This window comes from Pristis pectinata, chromosome 39, assembly GCF_009764475.1.
Source record: "Pristis pectinata isolate sPriPec2 chromosome 39, sPriPec2.1.pri, whole genome shotgun sequence".
Taxonomy (NCBI): Eukaryota; Metazoa; Chordata; class Chondrichthyes; order Rhinopristiformes; family Pristidae; genus Pristis; species Pristis pectinata.
In genome coordinates, this window is record NC_067442.1 from 516,206 (window position 1) to 539,102 (window position 22,897).

The following is a 22,897-nucleotide window of genomic DNA, read 5'->3' on the forward strand; positions in this document are numbered from 1 at the left end:
AAGTCAAGGTCGAGTTTATTGTCATGTGCACGTCCATGTGTGCAGAGGTGCAATATAAAACTTGCAGCAGCATCACAGGCACATAGCATCACCTTAGCAGCATTCACAAGAAAAACATAAATTAAAACATAAATTATACACAGTTTTTACAAAGAGCACAATTAGAACGAATAAAGGTCCACTTTAGTGCAAAGTGATCAACGCAGCAAGTACTTACAGGAACAAAGCCTGTTTCTGTTCCTGGACGTGCAGCTGGTGTCACAGTTAGTGCTGGTGTAACACACCGACATGGACTCAGCTTTGATGCTGACCTCAGGCTCTGTGCGTGTGTGGAGTTTCCATATTCTCCCTGTGACTGTGTGCGTTTCCCTCGGGTGCTCCAGTTTCCTGAGGATCTCGATGTTCTACTGCATAAACCACAAGAGGTTTGTGAGCAGGTCCCATGACTGATGCATTGGCCTTTGATAAGATCTTTATTAGTCTATGTACATTGAAACACACAGTGATATGCATCTTTTGCGTAATGTTCTGGGGGGTAGCCCGCAAGTGTCACCATGCTTCCAGCGCCAACATAGCATGCCCACAACTTCCTAACCTGTACGTCTTTGAAATGTGGGAGGAAACCTGAGCACGCGGAGGAAACTCACACAGACACGGGGAGAACAGTGGCCAGAATTGAACCAGGTCGCTGGCGCTGTAAAGCATTTGTTCCGAAGGGACTGGAGTTCACGGATACACAAGTATTGTTACAGTTGTACAGTGTGTTGGTGTAGCCATACTCGGAGTACTGTGCACAGTTTTGGTCCCCTTACCTTAATAAAGGATACAGTAGCAGTGGAAAGAGGCTCATTCCTGGGAGGAGAGGCTGGATACTTTGGGTCTGTATTCGTTGGAACTTAGAAGAATGAGGGGTGACCTTATTCAAATGTACATGATCCTGAGGGGGCTGGACAGGGTGGACGTTGAGACGTTTGCACCAATGGGAGAGTCATGAACAAGGGGAGAGAGATGGAGGGAATGTGATAGGGAGGGAGAGAGACAGGGAGTGAAAGAGAGCAGGAAGGGAGAAGAGGTTGCGAGAGTCACAAACCAGGGGACACAGCTACAAAATCAAGGGGCCAGTTGTTTAAAACTGAGATGGGTCGAAATGTCTTCTCTCAGTGAATCGCTGGAGCCAGTGGGGAGGCTCGTTGACCTCTGTAGATCACCAGCTAGGCACAAGGGGAGCTGATGGCATGTGAGAGGGAATACTGTACAACAGGTAATGGGGTGGATGGGATTGCTCTGCTGTGAGCTAGTCTGCAACTGATGGGCTGAATAGCCTTCTGTAACACCGTGAGTAAAGGCAGTCCCATGGATAGAAATACAAGGTATATGCTGAAGTGAGATTGAATGTCCACACAGAGGGTTCGACACAGAGGGTGATGGGTCAACTGAAGTCAGGTCCAGTTTACTGGCATGTGCACTAGTACAGTGAGGTACAGTGGAAAAACTTACTTGCAGCAGCATAACAGGCACGTAGGTACAGACAACACACAGAATGTAAATTATACAAGACAATGAAGAGGAAAGACTGCAAAACGACATTCGTGCAAAAATACACAATAAATTGGTAAATTGGTTTATTGTTGTCACATGTACCAAAGTACAGTGAAAAACTTTGTTTTGCACACCATCCATACAGATCATTTCACTACAGAAGTGCATTGAGGTAGCACAAGGGAAAACAATAGCAGAATGCAGAATATAGTGTTACAGCTACAGAGAAAGTCCAGTGCAGGCAGACAATAAGGTGCAAGGCCATAATGAGGTAGATTGTGAGGTTAAGAGTCCATTTTATCATACTAGTTCAACAGTCTTATAACAGCGGGCTAGAAGCTGTCCTTGAGCCTGCTGGTACGTGCTTTCAGGCTTTTGTATCTTCTGCCTGATGGGAGGGGGGAGAAGAGAGAATGTCCGGGGTGGGTGGGGTCTTTGATTATGCTGGCTGCTTTACCAAGGCAGTGAGAGGTACAGACATAGTCCATGGAGGGGAGGCTGGTTTCTGTGATGTGCTGAGCTGTGTCCACAACTCTATGCAGTTTCTTACGGTCACAGGCAGAGCAGTTGCCGTACCAAGCCATGATGCATCCGGATAGGATACTTTCTATAGAACACAAAACAGTATAGCACAGGAACAGGCCCTTCAGCCCACAATGTTGTACTAAGCCAATTAAATTAGTAATCAAATGCCCAACTAAACTCATCCCTCCTGTCTACACAATGTGCATATCCTTCCATTTCCCCCATATTCGTGTGCCTGTCCAAGAGCTTCCTGAACGCCCCTATCGTACTTGCTTCCAACACCACCCCAACCAGCACATTCTAGGCACCCACCACTCTCCATGTTAAAAACCTGCCCTGCACATCTCCTTTGAACTTATCCCCTCTCACCTTATATGCATGCCCTCTGGTATTACACATTTCAACCCTGGGTCTACTCTATGCCTCTCATAATCTAAAGAAAGTTTGTCCAACCTATCCACATTGCACATGGCCTCTAATCCAGGCAGCATCCTGGTAAACATCATCTGTGCCCTCTCCAAAGATTCCACATCCTTCCTATGATGGTGTGACCAGAACTGAAAGCAATACTCCAGATGTGGCCAAACCAGAGTTTTAATAAAGCTGCAGCATTACTTCCTGATGCTTGAACTCAATACCTTGACTAATGAAGGCAAACATGCCGTATGCCTTCCTTACTGCCCTATCAACCTGTGTAGCCACATTCATAGAGCCACGAACTTGGACCCCAAGATCCCTCTGCTCACCAACACTGTTAAGGAACTTGCCATCTGCCATTTCTCCACCCATATCTGCAACTGATCTGTATCCCACTGTGTCCTTTGCCAGTTTTCTACACTATTCACAATACCGCCAATCTTCATATCATCTGCAAATTTACTAACCCATCTTTGTACATTTTCATCCAAGTCATTTATATGCATCACAAACAGCAGGGGTCCCAGTACAGATCCCTGAGGAACACCACTAGCCCAGCTAGAAAAATCCCATCAACCACTACGCTTTGTCTTCCACGGGCAAGCCAGTTCTGAATCCAAATGGCCAATTCACCATGGATCCCGTGCATCATAATTTTTTGGATGAGCCTCCCATGAGGGACCTTGTCAAACGCCTTACTGAAACCCATGTAGAGAACATCCACAGCTCTACCTTCATCAATCACCCTCGTCACCTCGAGAAAAAAACTCAATCAAGTTAGTAAGGCACAACTTGCCCGGCATAAAGCCATGCTGACTCTCCCTAATTAGGCTATAGTTTTCCAAATGCTTATGAATCCTATCCCTAAGAATCCTCTCAAGTACCTTCCCTACCACTGATGTGAGACTCACCAGTCCATAGTTTCCCTTCTTGGATAACGGAACAACATTAGCTAAGTGCTAATCCTCCGGGACCTCACCTGTGGCTAGAGAGGATACAAAGATATTGGTCAAGGTCCCAGCAATCTCACTTCTTGTCTCTCTCAATAACCTGGGATATATCCCATCAGGCCCTGGGGACTTATCCATCTTAATGCTCTTCATGAGACCCAACACTACCTCCTCCTTTATCTCGAAATGCCCCAGCATATTAGTACGCTCGGCATCGATCTCCCTATCCTCCACGTCCTCCTTGGTGAATACTGATGCAAAGTACTCATCGGGGACCTCACCCACATCCTCCACTTCCAAGCACATGTTCCCTCCTTTATCTGTGGTGCATCGATAAAATTGGTGAAGGTCAAAGGGGACATACCAAATTTCTTTATCCTCCTGAGGAAGTAGAGGTGCTGGTGAACTTTCTTGGCCATGGCATCTACATGTTGGACCAAGACAAGGCTGTTGGTGATGTTCACTCCCAGGGACTTGAAGCACAGTAGTGGTAAAAGTGCATAAGCCCACGGTGGTACAGGAGCTGGTCCATAGTGTTTCATTGCTGAGGTGGTGATTAGGGTTGCGCAGGTTGGTTCAAGAACCTGATGATTGAAGGGAAGTAGCTGTTCCTGAACCTGGTGGTGTGGGACTTCAGGCTTCTGTACCACCTGCCCAATGGTAGCTGCGAGAAGGTGGCATAGCCTGGATGGTGGAGATTCCTGATGATAGATGCTGCCTTCTTGAGGCAGCACCTCCTGCAGATGCTGTCAATGGTGATCCTTGCAAACAGAGCACTGGGTTACATTACCCAAAAATAATGATAGAGAGTTGTGGACACAGCTCAGTTCATCACGAATACTAGCCTCTCCGTCACTGACTCCGTCTACACTTTCCACTGCCTCAGGAAAGCAGCCAACATAATCAAGGACCCCTCCCACCCCAGTCATCCTCTCTTCTACCCCTCCCACTGGGCAGAAGATACAAAAGCTTTAAAACACATACCACCAGGCTTAAGGACAGCTTCTATCCTGCTGTTATCAGACTCTTGAACAGGCCTCTTGTACGATAAAAGATGAACTCTTGACCTCTCAATCTACCTCACTGTGGCCCTTGCACCTTATTTGTCTGCCTGCACTGCACTTTCTCTGCAACTGCAACTATATTGTGCATTCTGTTATTGCTTTTCCCTTTGTACAACCTCAATGTACTTAAGATTTGGAATGATCTGTATGGATGGCATACAAAACACAGTTTTTTACTGTACCTCGGTACATGTGACAACAATAAACCAATTGCCAAAACAGCTGACTTCAAGATTACATATCTTTACGCGTAAAACTAATCTCCAAACACTGCTTTTTACCATATCCAGATCCCAGGAGGACATGTCAAATCTACAACTCCTTTCTTGCCCTGTTGACTCTCCTATTGCTGAGTTACATACTCGTCTTTGCTTTTTACATCCACAGAAATCATCAAAAGGATAAGCTTGAAACCTTTGGTAAGTATTAAATGCTGTTTGTCACAAGGAACCGCACTCTGTTTAAAGTTATTATGCCAGATTCATACACAAGTATGTAGGTTTCCAAAAATCTGGATGACCTTGAACCAATCTGCGCTTCAGGAGGCTGTGGGTGGAATGGAGGATGATGAGAGTGAATAGTAGAGAATGCGAATGGGGGCAGCAGAGAGTGGGGCGTCAATACCAAATGTGGAGAGTGTGCAGAAGGTGACGTGAGGGCTTGTCACACAAGCTGCAGGGAACTCGCGCGGCATCACGGGTAGACAGGGTGGTGAAGCAGGCGTCTGGCACGTTGGCCTTCTTCAGTCAGGGCAATGAGTACAGGAGTCGGGACGTCACGTTGCAGTTGTACGTGACATTGTTGAGGCTGCACCTAGAGTCCTGTGGGCAGTTTTGGTCACCCCTGTTACAGGAAAGACAGCATTAAGCTGGAAGGAGTGCAGAGGAGATTTACCAGAATGTTGCCGGGACTCAAGAGCCTGACTTTGGGCAGGCTGGGACTTCGTTCCTTGGAGTGAAGGGGTGACCTCATTGAGGTGTATAAAATCATGAGCAGCATGGACAGGGTGAATGCGCACAGTCTGTTTCCCAGGGTTGGGGAATCACAAACTCGGGGGCACAGGTTTAAGGTGAGAGGGGAAAGATTTCAAGGGGACCTGAGGAGCAACTTCTTCACAGAGAGGGTGGTGGGTGTGTGGAACCAGCTGCCAGAGGAACTGGTTGAGGCGGGTACAGTTACAAATTTAAAAGACACTTGGACAGGTACGCGGATAGGAAAGGTTGAGAGGGATATGGGCCAAACGTGGGCAAATGGGACTGGCTTAGATGGGCACCTTGGTCGGCAGGGACCAGTTGGGCCGAACGGCCCGTTTCTGTGCTATATGATGCTCTAACTCCATAGAGCAATACAGCACAGATACAGGCCCAACCAGTGCATGCTGACCACGTTGTCCACTGATGAAAATTCACTGAACAATCCCCAGTGAGTCAGGGCTCAGTACAAGGCACGTGTTGAGTGAGGGAACACGGCTCATTCTAGCAGAGAGCAGCACACACCTCCGGAAACGTAACCATGACTGAATTTGATCGTTCACTGGATTCCACGTGGCCTCAAAGAACTAATTCTGCTCTGTTTTGCACCTCCTCTCCCCGCTGACCTCCATTTTACAGATCTCCTGGTTATATTCTGCAAAGGCTACCGGGCGTGCCTCTCCTTGCTAACAATCCTGACTTTCATCTTTGTCATACTCATTGCCGTCACGGTTAACAAGAACTGGTGTGTGTTGGGAGAACAGCCAGGTAAGATAGCGAGTGTGGTGTGACTGTGAATGCGTTCACTTATTCCCGTTCTCCTGACTCAGAGACGTGGAGTTGTATGGCACAGACACAGGCCTTTCGGCCCATTACATCCATACTGACCTTTCTGCCCATCTACAACCCTCACTTGTAGCACAGAAGGGCCATAACCTATTATTACCACGTCTACTGTTAACTTTGTGGGCTTCATGTGAGCAAAGAAGTTTATTGCATGCTGGTGTAATAATCTAATCCATGCCTCTTCAAGTGCCTGTCCGAATGTCTCTCACAGTGACTGTACATCGCTTCCTCTGGCTGCTGCCTCTTCCAGATATCAACCTCTCTCCGTGTAAAGAAAATTACCCCTCAGGCCCCCTTTGAACCTCCTTCCTCTCACCTTAAACCTGCTCCCTCCCTCCCCACCCAGAACTGCCCTCTTCTCGTTACTACCATCGGGGAGGAGGTACAGGAGCTTGAAGACCCACACGCAACAATTCAGGAACAGCTTCTTCCCCTCTGCCATCAGATTTGCGAATGGCTCAGGAACCCATGATCACTACCTCATTATTCCTTTTTCTTTTTGTGATTTACAGTAACTTTGTCTTTAAACTGTACTGCTGCCGCAGAACAACAAATTTCACGTCATATAAGATAAATCTGCTTCTGATTTTGGATCGCCCCACCATGGGAACTTCTCTGCATTCACGTCCAAAGTTCCCCTCTGATGCACACTTCCAAAAATTTATTTCATGCTTTATCTCATCCTCAATCTGTCAAAGCAACATGTAGAGACATTAATGATTCAGAGCAATCTGCAGAGGAAGGAGCACTAAAGGTGAGGGCTAGTTTGTGCAGGGTGTCAAAAAAAGATAAACTGCTCCCAATTTAAGATATTGGTTTCCCCGTATTGTTTACAGATAAGCAGCAACAACAAAGACATGCTGTTCTGTTCATCCACTGCTGTTAATTACCTCTCAGTTAGGTAAGCAGCAGAATAAAGAGCAGTGAGCTGCCCCGTTACACCGAAGCCTGGTTTCGATCCCGACCTCCGCCCCTGTCTGAGTGCACATGTGTGGAGTTTGCACATTCTCCTGTGACCCCGTGGGTCCCCCCTGCCAGGGTCTCCGGTTCCCTCCCACATCCCAAAAACACAGAATGTAGAACAGTACAGCACAGGACCAGGCCCTTCTACCCATCATGTCCGTGCCGACCATGATGCCGAATGAAACCAATCCCAGCGGCCTGCACATAGTCCACATCCCTCCATTCCCGGCCTGTTCCCATGCCTGTCTGAATGCCCCTGAAACACCACTGTCGTATCTGCCTCCACCACCTCCCCTGGCAGCACGTTCCAGGCACCCACCACTCTCTATGTAAAAAAGAACTCACCCTGCATGTTTCTCTTAAACTCTCCCCCTCTCACCTAGAAGCTGTGGCTTCTAGATTGCTTTGCTCCACAGATGCTGCCTGGCCTGCTGAGTTCCTCCAGCAGTTATTATGTCTTGCCCTCTGGTATCTGACATTTCCACCTTGAGCAAAAGACTCTGTCTACCCAATCGTAATTTTATAAATTTCCATCAGGTCTCCCCTCAGCCTCCGATGCTCCAGAGAGAACAACCCAGTTCCGTCCGATCTCTCCTTACAGCTCTCTGCGTGGTGGGTTAACTGGCTGCTGTCAATTGCCCCCAGTGTGTTGGTGAGGAGTAGAATCTGGTGGGGCGGAGTTGCTGGGAAAGTGGGGAGAGTAAAAAATATGTGAGGGTAGGATGCCGAATGAAACCAATCCCAGCGGCCTGCACATAATCCACATCCCTCCATTCCCGGCCTGTTCCCATGCCTGTCTGAATGCATGGAGAGTAAAAAATATGTGAGGGTAGGATTCATGTAAATGGGTGCTTAATGGTCAGGGTAGACTCAGTGGGCCGAAGGGCCTGTATCACTCCGTGACTGTAAGAATTAAAGTGAAGTTCAAGAGTGTGTGTGTGTGAGATGCAGGTGAAATTGCAATGCTCCAGGGAAATAAGGAGGGGGCACCAATGGGATTGCTCTGCAGGGAGCTGTCATTGACCCAAAGGGCCGAGCGGCCTGTTGCATCACAATAAGCTGGCAACGGCATACAACAGTGCAGGGAAGCAGCAAAGGTTGAGGCCTGTTGACCAGAGATAGGGCAGACTGGGAGATGCATACAGATGTCCCACCACGCCCCCGATCGTGAGAAGTTCGGAAGCACAAAGGAACAAATGGACTTTGGGCTCTGTGTCTCCACATCATAAAATGGAGTCAGCAAAAGGGAGATGGAAGCTTGCCCTTTGTATGTTGAGGATAAGAATCACAGAACTTATCCAACACGGAAACAGGCCCTTCAGCCAAGCTCTTCCATGCTGACCAAGGTGCCTACCCATTGCCCGTGTTTGGCACATATCCCTCTAAACCTTTCCTATCCATGGACCTGCTCGTGTCTTTTAAACATTGTAATTGTACCCACCTGTACCACGTCCTCTGGCAGCTCGCTCCACACACCTACCACCCTCTGGGTGAAAAACTTACCCTTCAGGTCCCCTTTAAATCTCTCCCCTCTCACCTTGTACCTATGTTCCCTAGTTTTAAACTCCCCTACCCTGGGGAAAAGAATTTGGTTATTCACCTTATCGATGCCCCCCATGCTTTCATAAACCTCTATAAGGTCACCCCTCAGCCTCCTTCGCTCCAGGGAAAACAGTCCCGGCCTGTCCAGCCTCTCCTTATAACTCCAGCCCTCCAGTCCCGGTAACATCCCCGTGAACCTTTTCTGCCCCCTCTCCAGCTCAATGACACCCTTCCTATAGCTGGGTGACCAGAACTGCACACAGTACTCCAAGTGCGGTCTCACCAACGATTTGTACAGCTGTAACGTGACGTCCCAACCCCTGTACTCAGTGCCCTGACCGATGGAAGCCAGCACACCAAACGTTGTCTGCCTGCATCGACACTTTCAGGGAAAAATGCACCTGTACTCCAAGGTGTCTCTGTTCCACAACACTCCCCAGGGCCCTATCATTTACAGAAGCTAGAATCTAGAGCGAAAGCACTTTTGCTTCACGGTTATATGGAGCATAACCTTTACATCAGTGGCACAGAGCACAGTTATGACCCTGTGCCACTGATACAATGATTATGAAAATTAATTAGGATGTAAAAACCCTGTAAGCATTGAAGCACTGACTGTCACCAGAACATAAAGGGTTAAATTGACGGTGTGGCACACTAGTGCACCTGGTCGAGCTGCTTCTCACAACTTCACTGACCCAGGTTCAATCCTGACCTCGGGCACTGTGGAGTTTGCACGTCCATCCTGTGACCGCGTGGGTTTCCCCCGGGGGCTCCGGCTGCCTCCCACATCCCAACGACGTGCAGGGTCAGCGGGTTAATTTGCCGCTGTTAATTGCCTCTGGTGCATAGGTTAGTGGTAGGACCTGGTGGGGGTGTTGTTGGGTATGTGGGGAGAATTAAAAAGGGCTTTGTGCAAATGAGTGCTTCATGTCAGTGGGGCGTCAGTCAGCTGAGGGACTCGTTCGCAAGCTGTTCGACTCTATCACAAGGTCAGATCTCAGAAACAGTCCTGTACTCCCCAGAATGCAGATAGTTAAGGAACAATTTGATGGTGATTGAGAGTGGAGGTTTGAGGGGGACATTTCTCGCTGGGAAATTGAGTCAATGATACTTCAGAACAAAAGAAAAGATAGGGAATTATTTCAGCCTGACAAGAAGCAGCCTGGCTTAATTTTATGTGCAATGGAGAGACTTTTTTCTGGCCAAGGGCATTCAGATGTGAAACCACCCCTGGCCAAGAGGTATTGATCCATGACCCCATTAAATAGCAGCAGAGGTTCAAGAGACATGATCCCTGTTCATGAGGTGAGGGTGTTGTTAAACCAGGGAAAAGCAGCATTAGAAATATGCAAAGTGGTATTTATTAAAGCTAAGGCTGTTTCAAATATATCACTAAACATGAAAAAGTAACACATTAGAAATAACAGGTGCTTGACGGGAAAGGATTTTAACACCACAGTTAATGTGCATGTTCCAAATTCATGTGGAAGTCTGTGCGATTTCTCAGTGATGCCAACTGTTCAAACCTTGTCACTTCAACTGAAATACTTTTTTTTCTGTTTGTGTCATTGCAGATTTAAACTTTGTGGCAGACTGAATCGAAGTTTAAATTTCAACACAAACAGGTGAGTCAGCACAACGCGGTCTTGATGGTCAAATCTCAGACCTTTATCTGCAAAGCCTTAAATGACATCCTAACCTAATGAAATGAAATACCCTGTGGTACAGTGGTTGGAAAATACTATGGCAGGAACAACATGAGGTGACACATTACTCTGAGAGCTGGCACACACCTCACAGCCAAAATGGACTCTTTCTGTGCCATAAGATAACTTGACAATATGAGAATAAAACTGTGCCTGATACCCATCTGATAATTTCTCTGCATTATTCTCCCGTTCCCTTCTCACACATTATTTCCAGGAGGTATAAGATTAGGCAAGAATCTTTTAGAGTCATAGACTCACACAGCACGGAAACAGGCCCTTCGGCCCAAAAGGTCCATGCTGACCAATGTGCCTTCCTGAGCCAGTCCCATTTGCCTGTGTTTGGCCCATATCCCTCTGAACCACTCCTATCCATGCACTTATCCAAGCGTCTTTTAAACCCTGTAATTGTACCCACCACTTTCCCCAGAAGCTTGTTCCATATACCTGCTGCTCTCCGTGTGAAAAAGTTGCATCTTTCCCCTCTGTGCCCTCCAGTTTTTAGTTCCCCTTCCCTGGGAACAACTGTGCGCATTCACCCTATCGATGCCCCTCATGATTTTATACACCTCTAGAAGGTCACCCCTCAGTCTCCTACGAATCAAGGAACAAAGTCCGAGCCTGCCCGACCTCTCCCAAAGCCCTTGGAAATCTTCTCTGCACTCTTTCCAGTTTAATGATGTCTTTCCTACAACAGGGCGACCAAAACTGTGCACGATTTAAAATTGACTACTGAAAATAAATTATGTCAATGAGATCACCTCTCATTCTTCTAAGCTCAGCAGAATTCAACCCTCATTATAAACCATGCTTTCTTGTACCTGATCCACCACAGTCATGTACGTAACATTCATGACTAAGAGCAGGTGAAGCAGGTTTTAAGCAGAAGAGAAGTATGTACAAAATGGAAGGGATCTTCAAAGCTGATGTTAAGTTTGATTTGGACAGCAAAGGAGCATGTGAGAAACTGCTGATTCTTAGACCATAAGATACAGATGTAGAATTAGGCCATTCCGCCCATCGAGTCTGCTCATCATTGAATTATGGCTGATTTGTTCAACCCCATTCTCCCCTTAACCCCCTTACCAATCAAGAACCTGTCAACTTCTGCCTTAAATACACCCATTGACTTGGCTTCTACAGCCGTCTGCAGCAATTACACAGGGCCCTGGAATACTGTGTCAGGTCTCTGTGAAGTCACAGTCACACAGCACGGAAATAGGCCCTTCGGCCCATCTCATCCACGTCGACTGTGTCGCCTAGCGAGCTAGTCCCATCTGCCTGCATTTGAGCTACAGCCCTCTCCTATCCAGGACTTATTTGATGGCTTTTAAACGTTGCTAACGTGCCCGCCTCAGCCGCTGTTTCTGGCAGCTCGTTCCAAATATACACCACCCTTTGCATGAAGAAGCTGCCCCTGATGTCCCTGTTAAGTCTCTCGCCTCTGACCTTAAACCTCTGCCCTCTTGTTTTTAGCCCCCCCCTTCCTAGGGAAAAGACTACGTGCTTTCACCCTGTCCATGCCTCTCGTGATCTTGTAAACCTCTATCAGGTCACCTGCTCAGTCTCCTATGTTCCAGGGAATAAAGTCCACACAACCTCTCCTTGTAACTCAGGCCCCCAAATCCAGGCAACATCCTGGTAGATCTTTCTCGTTCAGTAACATCTTTCCTATAACAGGATGACCAAAACTGTGCGCAATAGTCCAAGTGTGGCCAAGTGCAATAACAATGCACAGACGAGATGACTCTTGTGAAAGAGGATGCAGCAAAATTTCACCTAGTCGATTCCTGGCATGTTGGGTTTGTCGTATTAAGCACTAGGCCTGCACCTTCTTGAGTTCAGAAGAATGAGTGGTGAGCTCAGTTTAAAAGACATGACTATTACTGGGCTTGGCAGGGTGTATGTGGGGAGCAGTTTCTCCCTACACCACAGCTCCTCTTCTGCCCCAGATCCCCCTCACCCTTAATACCGCCCCCCCACCCCAGTCTTTGAAACATTTATCTCCCTCCTTTTTAATCCCCCCCAGATCCATCCTCCACTTCCCTCCAGGGCAGAGAATTCCTGAGATTCCACCCCCACCACCCCCCACCGGAAGTCTCCACCCATCTCAGTGTTAAATGACTGCTCCCCTGATCCTGTAACTCTGTCCAACCTTGTAGCCTGTCCTGGTCCAACCACGTAGACCCCATGGCCAAGAAAGTGCCACACCACCTCTACATCCTCAGGAGGCTAAAGAAATTCGGCATGTCCCCTTTGTCCCTCACCAATTTTTATCAATGTACCATAGAAAGCATCCTATCCAGATGCATCATGGCTTGGTACGGCAACTGCTCTGCCTGTGACCGGAAGAAAGTTGTGGACACAGCTCAGCACATCACGGAAACCAGCCTCCCCTCCTCGGACTCTGTCTACACTTCCTGCTGCCTCGGTAAAGCAGCCAATGTAATCAAAGACCCACCCACCCTGGACATTCTCTCTTCTTCTCCCCCCCATCGGGCAGAAAATACAAAAGCCTGAAAGCAGGTACCTCCAGCTCAAGGACAGCTTCTATCCCACTGTTATAAGACTATTGAAAACGGTCCCCTTATACAATAAGATCGACTCTTGACCTCACAGTCTAGCTCAGTATGACCTTGCACCTTATTGTCTGCCTGCACTGCACTTCCTCAGTAACTGTAACACTTTATTCTGCATTCTGTTATTGTTTTCCCTTGTACTACCTCAATGCACTGATGTAATGAGATGATCTGTTGAACAGTATGCAAAACCAGTTTTTCACTGTACCTCGGTACAAGTGACAATAATAAACCAATTTACAATTTACCCTGGATCGACATTCTCCCACTGGGGGAAACATCTCCACATCTCCCCTGTCCTGTCCCGTCAGGGTCTGAGATGTTTCAGTGAGGTCACCCCTCGATCTGCTGCACCCTGCAGCTGACAGGCACAACCTGTCCAGCCCTCTCGTGATAGGACAACCCTCTCACCCCAGGCATATGCCCGGTGAACCCCTTGTGGATCACCTCCAATGGCAGTTGATACCTTCCCTAACTTCGGTGAGCCAGAAGCGGCCTCACCCACACCTTGGATAATTGCAACAACACTTCCCTGTTTCCTTGTGCCAGTTGGGCAGCTACTTCGGTGACTGATCTGTCCCTCGGCCAGAAGAGTTCTCCGTGATAGCACAAGTCATTTCATTCCCACCTCACGCCAGACCCTCATTCCATTTCCAATTTTCCACTCAGGAGGAGAACGAGGGGATGCTGCCGCTGGGAGTCACAAAGCAACTGGACCAGAATCTGCAGGCAGAAAGCGTGGAAGTACACACTCCTGGGTGTGTTATATGATTTTCTTATTGTTATTTTGCAGTATTATTAATAATATTAATATTACTGTGCAGTAGAAATGCATCAACAATAATTCTACCTTAACCTTACTTTGTACAAACTGATTTGGTATCTGTTTCCAACTTTCATTTTCACTACTGTAAGTCCTGTTTACTGTTTGGGGAAGTGCGCTGTGTTTAGCTTTAGGTCTGTGCTTGTACCTTCAATGCCGTAATCGAGCACTCTGCTTCATCAGTCTCAACACTCAGCCGTCAAAACTCAAGGGCATCTGCGCCGCATTCAAGGAACAGACACAGAGAACCTCAGAGTGACCCAACGTGGGAACAGGCCCTTCGGCCCCTCCCTGCCACCCCTCACACGCTCATTTACATGTCCGCTCAGGTCCTGCCGCTGCTTGCTTCACTCACCTACGCACCGGGGATTTGCAGTGGCCCCTGTGTGGACCACTGAACAGTACAGCACAGGAACAGGCCATTCGGCCCACCATGTCCCTGCCGACCACGTGGTCCATATCCCTCCATTCCCTGCCTGTTCATGGGCCTGTCTCGGTACCAACCTGCACGCTTTTGGGATGTGGGAGGAAACTGGGGATCCCGGGGGAAACCCACATGGTCACAGGGAGAACGTGCAAACTCCACACAGACAGCGGCAGAGGTGGGGATCTCCGGGGTTGCATCACTGTGCAAGTCATCTCGCTGCAATGATACAGGGTCCCGAGGCTTGTAATTTTGCGAGGGGATTGGGGCACTCTGATGCGCGTGTACAAAACATAATCGAGTAATTCACAAGACACATCCTGCAAATAAATGGCTTAGCACAAAATAAACCGCTTGATTTTTGAGTCCATCTGTCTGAGCAAAGTCAATGCACCAGAGTAGCTGTGGACATTAAGTGTTCACTCACATGGAAGTAAAAGTTCCTCTAACTGTTACCTGCTGTTGTGCCCTCTAATTTCTTTCAACCAGAAGGAACCAAAAAGAAATCTTTTTTTGTGGTGCAAGTGCTTGGAGATGATGTAGTGTTACATCTCGCAAGGAAATTGGGCAGATATTTCTGGGTGGTATTTGTAAGGCTGAGAGAAAGTGTAAGGAAGTGGGACAAAATGAAGTGGTCTTTCAAAGTCAAAATCGAGTTTATTGTCATGTGCACGAGTCCACGTGTGCACAGGTGCAGTGAAAAACTTACCTAAAGCAGCATCAGAGGCACACAGCAGCAGATAAGTAACATTCACAAGAAAAACACAAATTAAACATAAATTAGACACAACTTTTTCAAGAAAGAACACAATTAGAACAAATAAAAGTCCATTATAGTGCAAAGTGGTCACAGTGTTGCCAATGAGTCAGCAGAGGAATGAAGGGCCAAATAGTCTCATTCAGTACGGGATGGTCAAAGTAGGATCAACACATGGGTGAGAAGTGGGTGAGGCAGGCACAACAGCAATATTTCAAAGACACTTGGACAGGTACGTGGATGGGAAACATGAAGAGGGATAAGGGCCAAACGCGGGCAAATGGGACTGGCTCAGGTGGCACCATGGACCAGCTAGGCCGAAGGGCCTGTTTCTGTGCTGTACGACCCTGAGAGTGTTATCACCCTGAAGGGAGCAAACTTATCCCTGAGAGGCAGTGCAGAGGGAAGCAATGCTCCTGCACAAATTAACCTGCGGAGTGTGGCTGAATGGGATTATCCCGTACGACTGAAGGAACCTCTTCCCGAATGGATGCCAGGAAATTGCTCAACTTTTGGAATTGCTCTACATCACTCACCCAGCTGCCTGTTCCAGAGATCATTTCGACCTCCGCGGAGGGCGTGGAGGCTGCTAACTCCTGTGTTGGAGTCAGGGTTACAAAGTGCCGTCGTGGTGGGACGCACCTGTCAAAGGTGGGATCTTCTGGGAGGGCAGTGTGGCTTGTTGGGGCATGAACGATGAATGAACACAGCCACCCTTCTGTTGTGCCTTTACTCTGGGACACACAACACTCATCCCTGGGGAACCGTATGGTCTTTGGGACCACTGGTGGGTCAATGCTGAGTATCTTAATGAAAGAGCCCCAGAATAAATCCACTGGCTATTTTTCTGTTGGTATCCAATCACACCCAGAGAACACAGAGTACAGATCACAGAAGAGTACAGCACAGGAACAGGCCCTTCAGCCCACAATGTGTTGCCGAACTAATTAAATGAGTCATTTTATGCCCAACTAAACTAATCCCTTCTGCCCACACAATGTCCATCTCCCTCCATTCTTTGTACATCCATGTGCTTGTCCTAAGAGCCTCTTAAACCCCTCGATCGTATCTGCCTCCACCCCCACCCCTGGCAGCACATTCCAGGCACCCACCATGCTTTGTGTAAAAAAAAACTTGCCCCTCAGATCTGCTTTGAACTTACCCCCTCTCACCTTATGTACATGCCATCTAGTATTAGACATTTCGACCATAGGAAAAAGATCTTGGCTGTCTACTCTGTCTGTGCCTCTCATAATTTTATAAACTTCTATCAGGTCTCCCTTCAGCCTCTGCTGCTCTAGAGAAAACAACCCAAGTTTGTCCAACCTCTCCTTAAAGCTCATGCCCTGTAATCCAGGCAGCATCCTGGTGATCATCTTCTGCACCATCTGCAAAGCCTCCACACCCTTCCTGTAATGGGGCAACCAGAACTGAATACAATGCTCCAAATGCAGCCTGACCAGAGTTCTATAAAGCTGCAACATAACGTCCCGACTCTTGAACTCATCACCCCGACTAATGAAGGCAAGCATGCTGCACGCCTTTTTTTACCTCCCCTATGGACCTGTGCAGCCACGTTCAGGGCTCCCCTGAGATGCCCACCCCTATACACCCCTCATCTTCCAATCAAGGTGGGAGAGTTGAACCGAATGATCCTCCACATCGGAGAAACCACACACAGATCGGAGTACAGCTTTGCAGACCAACTGGTTCAGTCCGCAAAGGGCGACCCCAAACTTCCCGTCCCCTGCCACCTTAATTCCCCATCCCACTCCCTGTTACCTCCCTGTCTGTGACTTCTTGCACTGTCACAGCGAGGGCCAACACAAGGTGAGGAACAGCTTCATCTTCTGTCTGGGCCGGTTGCAGCCTTCTGGATTCAATGCTGAATTCTACAGCTTCAGGTAACTTGATTTCTCTGTCCGTGTCAGTCATTCCTATGTGGTATTAGCTTGTGGTTTTTCTCCCCGGGAGAGGAGGATGTGCCCTGCCTGACCTGCCGGGCATGTCCTCCTGCTCTGTGTTTTGCAGCTCCCTCTGTCTGTGTTCTCTCTGACGGATGCACCCACTCCTTGAAGATGTCCTTGATGGTGGGGAGGGTTGTGCCCGTAATGGAGCTGGCTGAGTCTACAACCCTCTGCAGCCTCTTTCGATCCTGCACATTGGAGCCTCCATTCCAGGCGGCGATGCAACCAGTCAGAATGCTCTCCACCGTACTATAGAAATCTGCAAAAGTCTTTGATGATGCATCAAATTTTTGAATCTCCTCAAACTCTTAACGAAGTAGAGCCACTGGCGTGCCTTCTTCACAATTGCATCAGGATAGATCCTCCGAGACATTGAGTCCCAGGAAGCTGCTCACCCTTTCCACCGCTGACCCCTCAGTCAGACCAGTGTGGGTTCTCACTCTCTAACTGCTCCCCTCCACTCGTTGACCAGATAACCTTGTTTACAGCTTTTCCCCATGCTCACCCCAGTTTCACCCCTTTAGATACATTCCTCCCTCCCTGCATCTTAATGAGCCTCTTCTATCTCCTTACCAGTCCTGATGAAACACTCTCTCTCTCTCTCCCCTTTTCTCTCTCCCTCTCTCCTTCTCTCACTGCACAGATGTGGCCTCACCTACTGAGTATTTCCATCATTTTCTGTTTTCATTGTATGAGAGTTTCCATCAGGGAAAGGCTGAGGGAACTTGCCTTAAATTTTAAGATCACCGCAAGACCAGAAGATATAAGAGCAGAATTAGGCCATTTGGCCCATCAAGTCTGCTCTCCCTTTCAATCATGGCTGATTTTATTTTTCCACCCCATTCTCCTGCCTTCTCCCCGTAATACTTAACACCCCCTCACCAATAGATACAGGAGCCTGAGGGCACGTACCACTAGACAAGGACAGCTTCTACCCCACTGTGATAGGACTATTGAACGGTTCCCTTATACGATAAGATGGACTCTGACCTCACAATCTACCTTGTTGTGACCTTGCACCTTATTGCACTGCACTTTATCTGTAGCTGTGACACTTTACTCTGTACTGTTATTGTTTTTACCTGTACTACCTCAATGCACTCTGTACTAACTCAATGTAACTGCACTGTGTAATGAATTGACCTGTACGATCGGTATGCAAGACAAGCTTTTCACTGTACCTCGGTACAGGTGACAATAATAACCAATACCAATAAGGAACATCTATCTCTGCCTTAAATACACCCAATGACTTGGCCTCCACAGCCCTCTGTGGCAACGAATCCCACAGGTTCACCGCCCTCTGGCTGAAGAAATTCCTCCTCATCTCATCTCTAAAGGGACGTCCCTTTATTCTGAGGCTGTGCCCTCGGATTCTGGACTCTCCCACTGATGAAAACATCCTCTCCACGTCCGCTCTGTCCAGGCCACTCAGAGTCTGGGAGGGTTCAATGCTGAACCCCATCAAGTACAGGCCCAGAGACATCAAATGCTCCTCACATGTTAAGCTCTTTCATTGCCCGGATCATTCTTGTGAACCTCCTCTGGACCCTCCAGGGTCCCACGACATCGTTCCTTAGATAAGGGGCCCAAAACTGCTCACAATATTCCAAATGTGGTCTGACCAACTCCTCAGCCGTACATCGTCACTTTTATGTTCTAGTCCTCTGAAAATGAATGCCAGCCATTCCAAATACAGTTCGAGACGCATTTTCATTCCCTTGGAACGTGCCCCGTTACGACAGGGTTAACTTTGTCCCCCCCCCACCCTGTCACACACTCACCCAATCTCCTGCAGCAGGCTGGCTCCAACTGATAAGCCTGTGCCTTGCGTTCTTACTGACCAGATAACAAAAGCATTAGCTGTGCGTCTGGCACTGATTTCTGCATTGTTACAATGTCAGCATCATGAAAGTGCTGAAGCCACCAATACACCTGGCAGTTTTCCAAGTTGTGCTTTAAAAAAAACCTCTTCCTGACTTCACTGAAACATGTGTCACCTCAGAAAGCAAAGTTGTGAAGCACTTTTGACCAGGGTTCAGGATCAGTGTACTGAGACAATTAACCCAAGAATGCAGTACTGCACCTCTTGTTATTTTGGCAGTGCAGTAAAACTCCGATAATTCACCCTGGGACTATTCAAAAGTCCCGATCATTTGGTATCTGGCCCACGGCTGATATTTGCCATGTTCCCTAGAAACCCACAGAGACCCCAGTTCCTGGGATTCCCCGAAACCCACCGGGTCTCAGTTCCAGAGGCCATCTCTCTGCCTCCACAGATGCTGCCTGACCTGCTGAGTTCCTCCAGCAGTTTGCTTCATCTGTACCCGTATTGTTCACCCTCACCCTCTCCCGGTTGGAGGCAGGGGCTCCGGATCCTCAGGGCTCCTGGGTAAGGAAGTTTCTTCCGAATTCCCCACTGGATTTCCTGGTGACTCCGACACTGACAGCCTCTGCTTCTGCCCTTCCCCACAGGTGGAAACGTCTGCCAGTGGAGCCGGTCTCCCCAGTGACATAGGTTCGATCCCAACCTCTGTGTGTGTGTGTGTGTGTGTGTGTGTGTATCTGTATGAGTGTCTGTGTGTCTGAATGTGTGTGAGTGAGAGAGAGAGTGTGTGTGTGTGTGTGCGTGCGTGCGCGAGTGAGTGTGAGAGTGTGTCTGTGTGTGTGTCTGTGTGTATGAGTGTCTGTGTGTGTGAATGTGTGTGAGTGAGAGAGTGTGTGTGTGTTTGTGTGTGTGTGTGTGTGTGTGTGTGTGCGTCTGCATGTGTCTACAAGTGTGTGTGTGTGCGTGTGTGGAGTCTGCTCATTCTCCCTTTGACCCCATGGGTTGTCCCGGGGACTCCGGTTCCCGCCCACTTCCCAATGACATGCCCCCCTACTGTGTGGGTGAGGGGTAGAATCTGGGGGGCGGAGGGGGGAGGGGTGGAGTTGGTGGGGATGTGTGGGAGGAGTAAAATATGGGATTAGTGTCAATGGAAGTTTGAGGGGTTGGCACGGACTCAGTGGGCTGAAGGGTCTGTGACCATGCTGCTGGTCTCTGTGATCCACCTCGCTGAAGGTTCACTCCTCAGCTTCCTCTGAACAAATGTCCCAATCTGTTAACTCTCCCCTGACACTCACAACCTGTTTGTCCCAGGTCCACATCGAGAATATTATCTTTCCCCTCTCCAGCACCTCTGCTTCCTTCCCAGTGGAGCCATGGAGCAATCCAGCACAGATGCAGGCCCTTCGGCCCAACCAGTCCCTGCCAACCATGGTGCCCTCCGCCAATTTCCTGCATTTGGCCCATATCCCTCCAGGCCCCACCTCTCCATGTACCTATCCAAGTGCTTCTTAAATACTATTGTACTTGCCTTAACCACTTCCTCTGGCAGATCGTTCTGTACACTCACCACCCTCTGGGTGAAAAAGTTGCCCCTCAGGTCCCTTTTCGATCTTTCCCCTCTCACCCTAAACCTATGCCCCCTAGTTTTGGACTCCCCCACCCTGGGGAAAGGACTGTTACCATCCACCTTATCCATGCCCCTCACAATTTTAAACGCCCCTCATTCTCCTGCGTCCCAAGACCTCACCTGACCAGTGAACGCAACTGCAGACAGATGCTGGGCGCTGTTAACCCGAGGTTCAAAACCAGCTACAGCACTTTGAGAGGAGCTGTCATCGACAGCACCCAATGTGTTGACTTACTGTGCTGCTGACTGAGTTGTTTTCCCGATATTCCCAACCCGTGACGCCCTCTGCTTCCCCGTCGCCAGGCACGTGAGCAGGGCTGGTCCTCACGGTCAAACAGGGGCCAGTCCAGATTTAACTCCTTCCCCACCGCTCTGTGGAGAAATGTTCCCACGTGAATAGGATACAGCCACTCCCCAGCTCAGAGAATGTGATGAGCGTGGCTCTCTGCAGAGTGACCCCCGTCACCTGCCTCTGACACCCACCGCTCTGACACCACCGGGCCGCCTCCTCACCCGAGTCTTGCTAGCTGGATGTGAGGCGACCTCTCCCCCTGCAGAACCAGCGGCAGGTTGACCCAGGGTCTGAAAGTACCGGCTGCTCCATCAAATATCACCTCATGAGGCAGCTGCAGCCCAGGAAGACGCAGCTGATTCAGGAGGGCAAAACATGAAAGAGATTAACTTTCATGGAACAGACAATCACAGAGTCAGACAGCACAGAACCAGGCCCTTCGGCCCAACTCGTCCATGCTGACCAGGGTGTCTGCCTGAACTAGTCCCATTTGGCCCATATCTCTCTAAACCTTTCCCATCTATGGACCTGTCTGAATATATTTTAAATTTAATTGTACCTGCCTCTACCACTTCCTCTGGCAGCTCGTTCCACACACTCACCACCCTCTGGGTGAAAAACCTGCCCCTCAGATCCCCTTTAAATCTTTCCCCTCTCACCTTAAACCTGTGCCCTCTAGATTTAGACTCCCCCACCCTGGGGAAAAGACTGTGACCACCCACCTTATCTATGCCCCTCGTGGTTTTATAAACCTCCATAAGGTCACCCCTCAACCTCCTTCGCTCCAGGGAAAACAGTCCCGGCCTGTCCAGCCTCTCCTTATAACTCCAGCTCTCCAGTCCCGGGAACGTCCCCGTGAACCTTTTCTGCCCCCCCTCCAGCTCAATTACACCCTTCCTATAGCTGGGCGACCGGAACTGCACACAGTACTCCAGGTGCGGACTCACCGATGACTTGTACAGCTGTAACGGGACATCCCAACTCCTGTACTCAATATTCTGACTGATGCAGGCAAACCAAACACCTCCTTCACCGCCCTGTCTCCCTGTGTCACCACCTCCAGGGAACTGTGCACCTGTACCCTTAGGTCTCTCCATTCTACAACACTCTCCACAAGAGAAGGTGCTCCATCCTGCTCTCCCATTCGATAATATCTAATCCTGGCCTCCATTTCAACAGCTATCCTGTTCCCCGTAAACTTCCACTCCTCTTTAGCCACAGAGTGCCTTGGGTCACAACAGTATGAAGGTATTAGCTGGAGAAGGAAGGTAATATTCTTCAAGTTCTTTGCAGTACAAAACTTCAAAGCAGAACTAGGATGCAAAAATACTGACATTTCAAATTACAGGACAATAATTTTATTAAACCGGTTTCACCAGTGTCACACGGGTCAGGCACACCCAGGGAAACGTTAACCCAGGCGAGGACACCAGGGACATATTCACTGGGTCAGTCACTCCCACGGACACATTCACAGGGTCAAGTTTCAATTAACTTCTCATCCTGGTCAGCACAGGTATTGTGGGCCGAAGGGCCTGTTCCTGTGCTGGACTGTTCCATGTTCTCAGGGTGGTCTGTCAGAAATGAGACTGCTTAACTCCCACCTGGTCTAAACTAAACTGAGAGAAGAGAAATTCCTTCAAACAGAGGGTGAATCTCTTACCCGGAGAGTGTGGTGGGTCAGTCATTGAGCCTCCAGCCTTGGAAACCCAGGTTTGATCCCAACGTCCAGCACTGTCTGTGTGCGTGGAGTCTGCATATTCTCTCTGTGACGGTGTGGGTTTCCCCCGGGTGCTCCGGTTCGCTCCCACGTTCCAACGACGTGCGGGGTTGGTGGGTTAATCGGCCACTGTGAATTGCCCCCGGTGTGTGGGTGAGAGGCAGAATCTGGGGGGAAATAGATGGATATACAGGAAGAATAAAGGTGGAATGAGTATCAATGGGCTTGGAGGTCAGCATGAACTCAGTGGGCTGAAGGGGCTGTTTCAGTGAAGGATTTAAAGGGAACCAGAGGGTGGTCCATACATGGAACGAGCTGCCAGAGGAAGTGGGTAAGGCAGGTACATTAACAATG

At 48.8% G+C, this 22,897-nt stretch overlaps 1 long non-coding RNA gene across 1 annotated transcript in view; it reads right to left on the minus strand.

Annotated features, from left to right (window-relative positions):
- The window catches only part of LOC127587214 (uncharacterized), a 24,821-nt gene continuing 1,924 nt past the window's right edge, over positions 1–22,897 (minus strand). Inside the window, exons 2-4 of the long non-coding RNA XR_007958755.1 lie at positions 22,487–22,710; positions 20,767–20,903; positions 1–407 (exon numbers count right to left, since the gene is read on the minus strand). This is a non-coding gene — a long non-coding RNA (uncharacterized LOC127587214). The remainder of the gene's footprint in view (positions 408–20,766; positions 20,904–22,486; positions 22,711–22,897) is intronic.